At 43.7% G+C, this 11,322-nt stretch overlaps 1 protein-coding gene across 5 annotated transcripts in view; it reads left to right on the forward strand.

Moving 5' to 3' along the window:
- Positions 1-11,322, forward strand: part of SEC31A (SEC31 homolog A, COPII coat complex component) — a 94,046-nt gene that overhangs the window by 7,623 nt on the left and 75,101 nt on the right. Inside the window, exon 1 of one of the 5 annotated variants that reach the window (XM_005857394.2) lies at positions 4,629-4,632. The exons of the other annotated variants lie outside the window; for them this stretch is intronic. The gene's annotated coding sequence lies outside the window, so the exon portion shown is untranslated. Of the gene's footprint in view, positions 1-4,628; positions 4,633-11,322 lie in introns of those variants that run through there. 5 annotated transcript variants of the gene reach the window in all.

Here is an 11,322-nt window from a genome sequence, read left to right on the forward strand (position 1 = left end):
AGTCATTTTTTCTTAAAAATAATGACATAATCCTTCCAACCCCTGAAATTCTTAGAGATCATATGTTTTGGGGTTTAAATTTGCTGAACCACTGGATATTTATAAGTACTCTTGATGTGCCAGTGGGTGATCATTGTATAACTTAAGCTTTGTTCAATAATAGTAGATGGCAGGTAGTTGAAAGCTGGGAATCTCAAATCTAATACCAGGTTAATCTGTAATTAATTAGGCATGTTGTCTAAGAAATACAAAGGGAAAAAATTATTGTGGATACTCAGTGTTTTTGTTTTTTCCTTTTTCCATAGAATCCTTTTGTTGTTGCTGTTCCCATTTTCCCTTTTGATCATAAATCAAAGGAAAAGATGCATTGTTGATCAGCCTTTTGGTTGAATAGTGTGATTGTTACCAGACAGTAACTAGACCTGGAGTGGGCCTGCTTCGAGCCAGCCTGTATTATGTGGGTTCTTGACTTTGTGCAGGAAAGATTTCACAGCACAAGTCCAAGTGATTTTGAGAGTATAGTACATTTATTAAAGCTAGGGACAGTGAAACAAGGAAGGGCTTGGGATATAAGAAACAACAGGGGAGAGCCTAGGCAGGGCTGCTTTGACTTTCTAGAAATGTTATAAGGAAAAAATGAACCTAGGCAGAGCTACTTTGGCTCACTGAGAAGTCAAAGAAAAGGGGGCCTTGGAGGCAGATTTAGGGCGTTTGCTGGGGATGAGCTGCCACTGCCCATTGCTCCCCTGGTTGCAAGTCTTTAGAGTTTAGGAGATGAATGCCTGAAATGGAAGAAAGGTGTGGGCATGCTCCCAGAAAGGAGAGCATGCTTGCCTCTTTTCCTTTTGTTTTCAATGTTGATTTAAGTTAATTTTCTCTGTCTCAAAAGTGGATGCAAACTCTGTTTATGGCCCTTAATGAAAAGATTTACAAAATAAATGCATTCAAAAACAAAACTAAAACAATATTAATGGGGTGATGATACTGTTACAGTAATAAACATGGTACTAATTGCTATAGAATAAGTTGTAAACACATAAGACCTTGTGCCTTGTGATGATTGTAAAGTTTTACAATCTTGACAACTAATTTTTTGCAAATCTCAAGATTATTTAAATGAGAGGGGCCTAAGTTATCAAAAGAATATCTCTGGACTCTGCAAATTCTAATTTGAAGAATTTTGTAATAAATTATCTCCAAACATTCTTCTAGCTCTAGTCCAGTGATGGCGAACCTTTTGAGCTCGGCGTGTCAGCATTTTGAAAAACCCTAACTTAACTCTGGTGCCGTGTCACATATAGAAATTTTTTGATATTTGCAACCATAGTAAAACAAAGACTTATATTTTTTTATTTTATATATTAAAATGCCTTTTAACAAAGAAAAATCAACCAAAAAAAAGAGTTCGCATGTCACCTCTGACACGCATGTCATAGGTTCGCCATCACTGCTCTAGTCAGTAATTCAAGTCTTGGAACTAGCATGTCTTTGAAAACTAGAATTCCTTTGAAAAGCTTTTTATTTAATCTAAGATTAGGCTTAGCTAGTAGTTAACTAAATTGAATTAAAAATTGACTGCACTAATCCAAGTTTTTCTTTTTAGATACAGGTAGTCCTTACTTTGCACTGGTCCAAAATGCATTTTTCATAGTTTAAATAAATAACTGCAGTACCCCAACAACATGGGTGAAGTTTCAGTTACCACAACATTAACTGTGAATTGTTGTATAAACTTTGCTGCTAACTCTTATTCCACAAATAATTTTGCAAATAAAAGATGTGCATCGTGATCAGTAACCAGTTGCATCACTTCTTCCAAAGTCTGCTGGTGATTGGTCACTGAACATCTATTAGTTCACATACAGACAGTAAAGAATAATTGTGTTGCCTTATTGTCTTCCAGTGATAAACCTATGTGACATTTTATAAAAATGGATAATCAAAAGAGGGAATTGGTCAACAAAGATGACAGCAGTAAAGAAACAAAAAGTGATAACACTGGAGGTGAAATTGAATGTGATTAGATTTGAAAATGGTGATAGCAGACAAGATGAAATCTAAGCCTACATGAAGCTACAGTTCATATTTTAAAAGCTGATGAATATAAAAAACAAAGTAAAGTTGCATCAACATTTTTTAACTTTTAAGTTTTACTAGGAACAGAAAGCCACTTATGGCTGAATTGGAGCATTTACTTCTACTTTAGATTGAGGACTGTAATCAACAAGTCCCACTCAGTTTCACTAGCATTCAGGCCAAAATGTCAAAGTGCTACATTGAAAGAAATGATAATTATAAGAAGAACATTTTACTGCCAGTAAAGGCTGGTTTTATCGCTTCAGAAGTCTGCATGAATTCATTAACCTTAAATTATCTGGTGAAACTGCAAGCTCAGGGAAGGATGCTACTGTGAAATTTGCACCCAAATTCCAAGAATTACAGGTAGTTCTGGCTTTGCACAGTAGTGCAACACTACTGTGCAAAAAAACTGCAGGATTTGGGTGGAATGTAAATGGAATTATAGAAGATATAGATGACCATGGGACGTTGGCACTGCCTCCATTCAAGTAGTAGTTCTGGATATGCAGTCAGAGGAACTTAGCGAAGTCAAACATGGTAAGTGAGGAAAGTGGTTGGGTCATAAAGGATGAATGTGTCTCAGAGGAAGTGATGCAGATGGAAAACTTCCCATTAAAGGAACTCTCAGATTTTTCCGCCATTGAAAGCACAAAGGATAAAATTTCAGAAGCTAATCCAAATTTAGAAAAGAGTATGATAATTTGCCAAGGTATAGACAAGAGCTCGTAAAGAAATAAAACACTGCCCCACTTGTGTGGCTCAGTTTGGACCCAGGCACCAAGAGGTGCCCTGTTCAATGCCTGGTGAGGGCACATGCCCAGATCAATCCCCAGTAGGGAGCATGCAGGAGGTAGCCAATCGATGTTGATGTTTCTGTCTCATAGATGTTTCTATTTCCCTTCCTCTCTAAAATCAATAAAAACTTTTTTTTATAAGAAAACACTAATTTTTAATGTGTCTATTTTAAATATTTTCCTTTTTGTACATATATAACCAACACCAAGAAAATTTTATGGTTTGACAAATTTTAAACTCAGAATAATCACAGATTAAGATTGCTTTATACAGTTGTAGCTTGCATAGTGCAAGTGAGAACTACCTGCATTTAAAGTAAGCGAGGGAGGCCAGAGTTCGGCATCTTGACCTGTTGCACTCACTCTTGGGCGAGGGGGCACGACATTCTAAAATAAATTCATCAGAATGACACCTTTTCAGGTTACTTTTGAAATAAGAGGAACTCTGTTTCCAGAAGTTTTTGCAATATGTGAAAGCTGTGATGCTTTGGGAAACTGGAATCCTCAAAATGCTGTGGCTCTTCCAGAGAACAAGGCAGGTGGAAGCATGTTTTGGAAAGCAACCATTGAACTCAGTAGAGGAGGATCAGTTCAGTATCACTACTTCAAAGGATGTTTTTTAGAACCAAAGGCTATTGGTGGTCCATGTCAAGTCATAGTTCACAAGTGGGAGACTCATCTGCAACCATGATCAAGAACCCCTTTAGAAAGTGAAATTATTATTGATGATGGACAATTTAGAATCCACCATGGTGTTGAGACTTTGGATTTGGGATGGCTGATGTGTCAGACTTAAGATTATGTTTGCATTATTCTGAAAAGCCGCCTGTCTCAACCAAGAAGAAATTTTAATCTAAATTTAGGTATGACCATGTGTATTTGTTACTTAGGCCATTTATTTTCATTAATGCTATAGACCTCGTGTATAAACTAATAAAAGAGCAAAATAAAATAAGCTAGGGAGTCTCTAGCTAGCTAGATGGGTTGGAGTGTCATCCCATACACCAAAAAGGTTGCGGATTTGATTCCTGGTTAGGGCGTATATGGGAGGCAACTGATTGATGTTTCTCTCCCTCTCTAAAATCAATAGCAACATATCCTGGGCTGAGGACTAAAAAGTAATAAAATAGAGTAAGCTATGGAGTCTATATTTCACCAGATCAAGTCTAGAAACAGCTATATTTGAGCCTTACCAGTTGTAGCTGGCATTTTTCATTTTGCCTTTTCATGCTATTATAAAAAGGCTTTGAAATAATTTATAATAAGTAATGTTTCATTTTGACCAAGTATTAATCTATTTGTAGTCCAAGTTCTAACAGAACAGAGTTTGGCAAACTTCCTGAAAGGGGCCATGTGGTCTCTAGCAACTACTCAGCTTTGCCCTTGTCGCACAGAAATGGCCATAGACGATACATAAATCATTAAGCATGGTTGTGTTTTGTTGACCTTTTAAGAATAAGGTATTTCTCCAGCAAAAGGGTTTATTCAGGAACAAAGAATTTCAGTTTGGGACATTTGGTCTAATGGTGAACTATGCATAAGTTTAGAGAACAAAGAGGAGCATGAGGTGGGGGAATTCTAAAAGGCTGTTATGAAACAGTCCATTGAAGAAAATAAGAGTTTGCAGTGTAGTGGCTTTTTATTGGCTGGTTGCTGGGGAGATCCTGCTTCCTATTGGAATAGAGTAAGAAAACATTTCCTGCCCTAACTGGTTTGGCTCAGTGGATAGAGCGTCGGCCTGTGGACTGAAGGGTCCCAGGTTCGATTCCGGTCAAGGGCATGTACTTTGGTTGCGGGCACATTCCCAGTGGGGGGCGTGCAGGAGGCAGCTGATCGATGTTGCTCTCTCATCGATGTTTCTGACTCTCTATCCCTCTCCCTTTCTCTCTGTAAAAAATCAATAAAATATATATATATAAAAAATTCTTAAAAAAGAAAAAGAAAACATTTCCTGTTGGAGATGGAGAGTACCTCTTCCTGTTTGGGGTGATTGAGATGAGTGGTAGGAGTCTAGAGATCCCTCTACAAGCCCTCAACTCCAATTTAAATGAAGTTTTTGTCTATTAATATTCATGGTTAAGTAAAACTGAAATTTGAACTTAATGTAATTTTCTCATGTCATGAACTATTCCTTTGTGTGAATCCTCATCAGGATATTTTTTTTTTTTAAATATATTTTATTGATTTTTTACAGAGAGGAAGGGAGAGAGACAGAGAGCCAGAAACATCGATGAGAGAGAAACATCGATCAGCTGCCTCCTGCACATCTCCTACTGGGGATGTGCCCGCAACCCAGGTACATGCCCTTGACCGGAATCGAACCTGGGACCCTTCAGTCCGCAGGCCGACGCTCTATCCACTGAGCCAAACCGGTTTCGGCAGGGTATTTTTTCATCAGGATATTTTTAACATTGATTTTTAGAGAGAGTGGAGAGAGGAAGAGAAACATGGATGTGTCTAAACATTGATTGGTTCCCTCCTGCACACACCCTTGACCAGTAATTGAACATGTGACTCTTTGGTGGGTGGGCCAAGACTAACTACTGTGCAACATCAACCAGGGCAAAATATTTTTCTTTTGCTCATAGAAATTTTTTCCACAATATTTTTCTTAACTCACAGGGCCTTACAAAAGTGGATGGGAGATGTGGAGCTTTGTAGTTTGACATGTGAGAGGAACATGTAGTTGTACATCTGCTTTAATAGGATTACCTTAGAAACATTTTTTTTAAATGAGAGGATCCAGCTCCCTTGCCAATTTTGTTATCATAAAGACAGTGATTTTAATACAAAAGAGTAACAAACTAGGAGCACAGGAATCATAACTTCTAAGAACATTTCAAGAGCACTGACTGTGCCAATCACTTCTGAGCATTTAGCAGGCATTAATTACTTCAGTCTGTCCACACCTACTGTTCCTACTTTGTAAACCTCAGAGATTCCATTCACTCAAGGGCCAACGACTGGAGAATGGGCCCAGTAGGGTTCCCAAAGCCTAGGTCATGTCCTATCTCACCCATACCACCTGCCCTGGTATACAGATCTACCGTGATTGCCTCAGCGCTGGGGGTGCAGAATGACTCAGTGTGGGCTCTGGAGCCAGTGTTCCTTCCAACCCCAGCTCTTTTATTACTATCCCAATTTTCCTCCAGCTCTGTTTTCTCACCTTTAGAATAACAGTAATAACCACTAATTTTACAGATTGCTTCTGTGCACTGTACATGGTTCCAGAACTTCCTTCTAAAGGAACTCGTTTAATGGAGAACAGCAGAATCTCCTTCACATGGAAGTCTCTATACAGTGCCAAAGCCCTCCTGGGCACAGACTAAATGCTCTATAAATTGAGAAGCCAGTCTGGGATCCCTCTTCGTGGCTCATTGCTAGGTCTTCGCAGTGCTGCCACATGGAAGGCATTTAGTCCACCTTCGTGGTGATAACTGAAGTGCAGATATCCCCAGTTCCCTGGAGAAGAGCATCTGGATCATCAGGAGGCCACAAGGGTGGATGCTTCCCAGTCCCATGACATTAGGCACACTGCAGCTACCACTCTTCATTTCTGTCTTGGAAGGCCCCAGCCCTGCTGGCCCTGGATGAGATCAGCTGACAGGTTCTGAGCATCCTTCCCCGGGCTCTCAGCAACTACCTCAGCTGTTCTGTCCAGTTACGGGGAAACTTCACCTCCATGGCATCGATCTTGCTTCTAGACACTGAGGAGCCAGTATTCTCCAGTCCTTACCCAGGTGATCACATGTCAAATGCTGCCCTCAGGTCTTAGCTCTTCACCCCTGACGTGGCTGGCTGCGTCAGCTTCAAAATCATCTAGGAATCACAGACAGGTCTTGGCTTCGCAGGGAGGCCAGCAGGTCAGGTCAGTGTGCTCAGGATCTATCTCCTTCAGCTTGAGCAGCAGGGAGAACAGGTTGAGGCCAGTCAGCACACGCTCCAAGCGCTCCAACTTCCTCTTACCCATCTGGCAGTGGCACAGGAACTTCAGTTAAGCCCCTTCACCACTGGAAAGACTGAACTACACCAAGTGCAGCAGCGCTAGGACTGGATCCAGGGAGGTGACTGGCGAGCCGGCAGGCGCACCGGGCCTGGACCCAGACATCCACGCACATCCACCACCCTGGCCTGCCGGGGTCTGTTTCCCTCTACACATGCCCGCTGAGGGCCCCGCCACCAGAGTGCGCCTGCAAGGATTGTATTAAGTGATACCAAAGAATGTAAGCACTGCTTGAATCACTGAGTTTTGGGTAAGTTATTCTAATGAACCCTTTTATCAACCAGTACACACTTCCAGATAGTACAGTGAGTTCAGTGTTTTCTGTTCACTCGAATGATACTCCCATTTTGAAGTCAGGAATTATTATTGGCACCTCTTAGGTAAACTAGTCCTTGCAGCTAGAAATGAAAATGGAAGGCTTTTTAGAGCACTGGGTACTTTAGCCCAAGTAATCTGCTTGGGATGGTCTATTTTAGTCGTACAGAAATAAACTTGTTGAAGTTGAACCACAACTATAAGACACTGAAAGGGTATTAGAGTATAGTGAGAGTACAAAAATGTGCTTACTCTCTAGTACTTAAATAGGAGTGTTTGCCATATGGATAAAAAAGGTGGGGGTTCTATGGAAAGTAACTTCACAGGGTGATCTAATCATAAATTCCTAACTGGGCAGTTCTTGGCCGGTAGTCATCCTCCAGGCATTTACCTTCTTTAGGAAAGGTTTGTCACTTAAGATAATGTTTGTGTGCATCTAAGTCAGTGGTTCCCAACCGTTTTTTGGCCATGCCCCACCTAAGCATCTCTAAAATCCTGATGCCCCCCCACCCCATGACATATAATTCTTATTATTCAAAAACTGAACTCCTGTTCACGTGGAGGAAGCCTAAAAGGCCATTAACTTGGTCCAAACAAGCTTCCAAAGAACATGGCATCCATGAAAGAGAAAAATAAAAAAATGAAAGGACAGTTGAAAGTACTGAGGAAAAAAATCATTAAGAAATTGTTGGAGCCGAACCGGTTTGGCTCAGTTGATGGAGCGTTGGCCTGCGGACTCAAGGGTCCCGGGTTCGATTCCAGTCAAGGGCATGTACCCTGGTTGCGGGCACATCCCCCAGTGGGGGGCGTGCAGGAGGCAGCTGATCGATCTCTCTCAGCGATGTTTCTAACGCTCTATCCCTCTCCCTTCTTCTCTATAAAAAAAAATCAATAAAATATTTTTAAAAAAAGAAATTGTTGCCGAAACCGGTTTGGCTCAGTGGATAGAGCGTCGGCCTGCGGACTGAAGGGTCCCAGGTTCGATTCCGGTCAAGGGCATGTACCTGGGTTGCGGGCACATCCCCAGTGGGGGATGTGCAGGAGGCGGCTGATCCATGTTTCTCTCTCATCGATGTTTCTGACTCTCTATCTCTCTCCCTTCCTCTCTGTAAAAAATCAATAAAACATTAAAAAAAAAAAAAAGAAATTGTTGGAAAAATAATATGAAGTGATATGAAAAAATAGCAAAGTTTCAAAACATAATAGAGAACTGAAATGCATAAATATGTCACCATATATATTTATATACTGTATATGAGGCCCCTAGAAGCATAAGAAATACAAAAAAATTCACTGTTAATAACATTCTTGAGTTGCCCCCCTTAGAAATCAAATTGCCCCGGAATACTATGCTGCTGTAAAAAAGAAGGAATTTTTACCATTTGCAACAGCATGGATGGAACTAGAGCATTATGCTAAGCGAAATAAGCCAGTCAATGAAAGAAAAATACCACATGATCTCACTCATTTCTACACTAATAAAAGAGAAACATGGTAATTGGCGTACGACGCTACCCTTCCCATTGGCTAATCAGCATATCCTTATGCAAATTAACTGTCAGCCAAGATGGCGGCCAGCAGCCAGGCAGCTGGAAGCGAGCAGGGAGGCTTCCTTGCTCCAGTGACTGCAGACTCCAACGGAACGCCTAACTTGGCCTCTGAGTTGCAACTCTAAGCAACTATGTACTATGTTGCAAATGTAGTAGCTAAACAAAACCCCCGGAAACCAGCTTTTAGCCTGCCAGGATCTCAGAGCTGAAGTTATACATTGTTTCGATTATAGAACGGCAAACAAACCAGATACGAAGCCTCAGAGCTAGAGCCAGAGCTAAAGCTGGCCCAGAATAAAATAAAAAAAAGAGAAAAAAAAGGAGCGGTTGGGAGCTTCAGTCAACAACCGCCAGCCTGAAAGCAGCCCTCAGCCCCTCACCCAGACTGGCCAGGCACCCCAGTGGGGACCCCCACCCTGAAGGGGGTGTGACCAGCGGCAAACAGCAATCATCCCCTCATCCAGGCTGGCCAGGCACCCCAGTGGGGACCCCCACCCTGAAGGGGGTGTGACCAGCTGCAAACAGCCATCATCCCCTCATCCAGGCTGGCCAGGCACCCCAGTGGGGACCCCCACCCTGAAGGGGGTGTGACCAGCTGCAAACAGCCATCATCCCCTCATCCAGGCTGGCCAGGCACCCCAGTGGGGACCCCCACCCTGAAGGGGGTGTGACCAGCTGCAAACAGCCATCATCCCCTCATCCAGGCTGGCCAGGCACCCCAGTGGGGACCCCCACCCTGAAGGGGGTGTGACCAGCTGCAAACAGCCATCATCCCCTCATCCAGGCTGGCCAGGCACCCCAGTGGGGACCCCCACCCTGAAGGGGGTGTGACCAGCTGCAAACAGCCATCATCCCCTCATCCAGGCTGGCCAGGCACCCCAGTGGGGACCCCCACCCTGAAGGGGGTGTGACCAGCTGCAAACAGCCATCATCCCCTCATCCAGGCTGGCCAGGCACCCCAGTGGGGACCCCCACCCTGAAGGGGGTGTGACCAGCTGCAAACAGCCATCATCCCCTCATCCAGGCTGGCCAGGCACCCCAGTGGGGACCCCCACCCTGAAGGGGGTGTGACCAGCTGCAAACAGCCATCATCCCCTCATCCAGGCTGGCCAGGCACCCCAGTGGGGACCCCCACCCTGAAGGGGGTGTGACCAGCTGCAAACAGCCATCATCCCCTCATCCAGGCTGGCCAGGCACCCCAGTGGGGACCCCCACCCTGAAGGGGGTGTGACCAGCTGCAAACAGCCATCATCCCCTCATCCAGGCTGGCCAGGCACCCCAGTGGGGACCCCCACCCTGAAGGGGGTGTGACCAGCTGCAAACAGCCATCATCCCCTCATCCAGGCTGGCCAGGCACCCCAGTGGGGTTTGTAATACTTTAAGCAATAAAACAAAATTTTAAAAAAATCAAATTGCCCCCCTGTGGGGCCCGTTAACACACCTTTATTTATTGACTTATTTTTGTTTTTTAAATAGGGAATGCTTCACAAATTTGCGTGTCCTTCTTGCGCAGGGGCCATGCTAATCTCTGTATCGTTCCAATTTTTTTGTATATTGGTATGTGCTGCGGAAGCAAGCACAAGTTAACACACCTTTAAAATTAGCCTTAACCCCCCCCCCCAAGAAAGCACATAAGCTTGTTAACTCTCCTGTTATCTACCCCCTACCTTGCCTTTTATCTTCATATCCCCTCCTTAATTTCAAATGCATTAAAAAAAAAAAAACCAACAACACCTGTAACACTGTTATTCTCTGGAGCATTTGAGATCTTGCTCCCTGGCATATGTCCTCAGTTTGGCTCAAATAAGCTCATGAAAAGTCTCTGCATGTCTGGACATTTCTGACATCAAGAGCTATATTTTACTTCTTGTTTACAAGAAAGAGAAACATTTCCAATGAAGGCACTTAAGCGGGGCTTTAGGAAAGAGACGTTGACTGATCTGTAACAGGAAGAGAACAGACAGAAGTTGGGAGACCTGGTTGAATCTAGGTTCCAGTACTTGAGCAAGTGATTTTCCTCTGGCTTTCCTCTCCCACTGGAAAATAATTTCCCCCTAAGCTAGAGACATCCAGGGAACACACTTCATTAGATGCCCGGCTCTCCCGAAACTCGGAACGTTCCAGTAACTGGGCGCAAACGCTAATAGATTTGGAACCGTACCATAGGCTACTAACTGGAATACCTTTCCCACAATAGATCTTGGGAGCAACAAACAAATCAAGTATCCCCTCAACAGCCTTTGGATGTGACCAGATCGCGTGGTTTTAAAGTTCTCAAGACGCAACACTGTAGAACCAAGTAAGCAATTTTAAGAACCCAGTCACAAATGACTGTTACTGCAGTATGGCCCCTGCAGCCCGGTCTTCACGTGGTTTGTCTGGCGTTGGCAGTGCCGCCGGGCTGTTGCCATCTCAGGAGTAGCGCTACGTGGCACTCCTGCCAGCCCAGCCGCTCCTCCACGAGACGGCTACACCCACGAGGACTCCTCTCGTTCGCACAGTCTGAGCCACCGCACCGACGTCCTGCGCGCCCCCCTCAGACGGGTCCCCAGCCTCACGGACGCGCGCGAGACGCCGCAGC

The sequence above is a fragment of the Myotis brandtii genome, unplaced genomic scaffold (assembly GCF_000412655.1).
Source record: "Myotis brandtii unplaced genomic scaffold, ASM41265v1 scaffold111, whole genome shotgun sequence".
Lineage (NCBI taxonomy): Eukaryota > Metazoa > Chordata > Mammalia > Chiroptera > Vespertilionidae > Myotis > Myotis brandtii.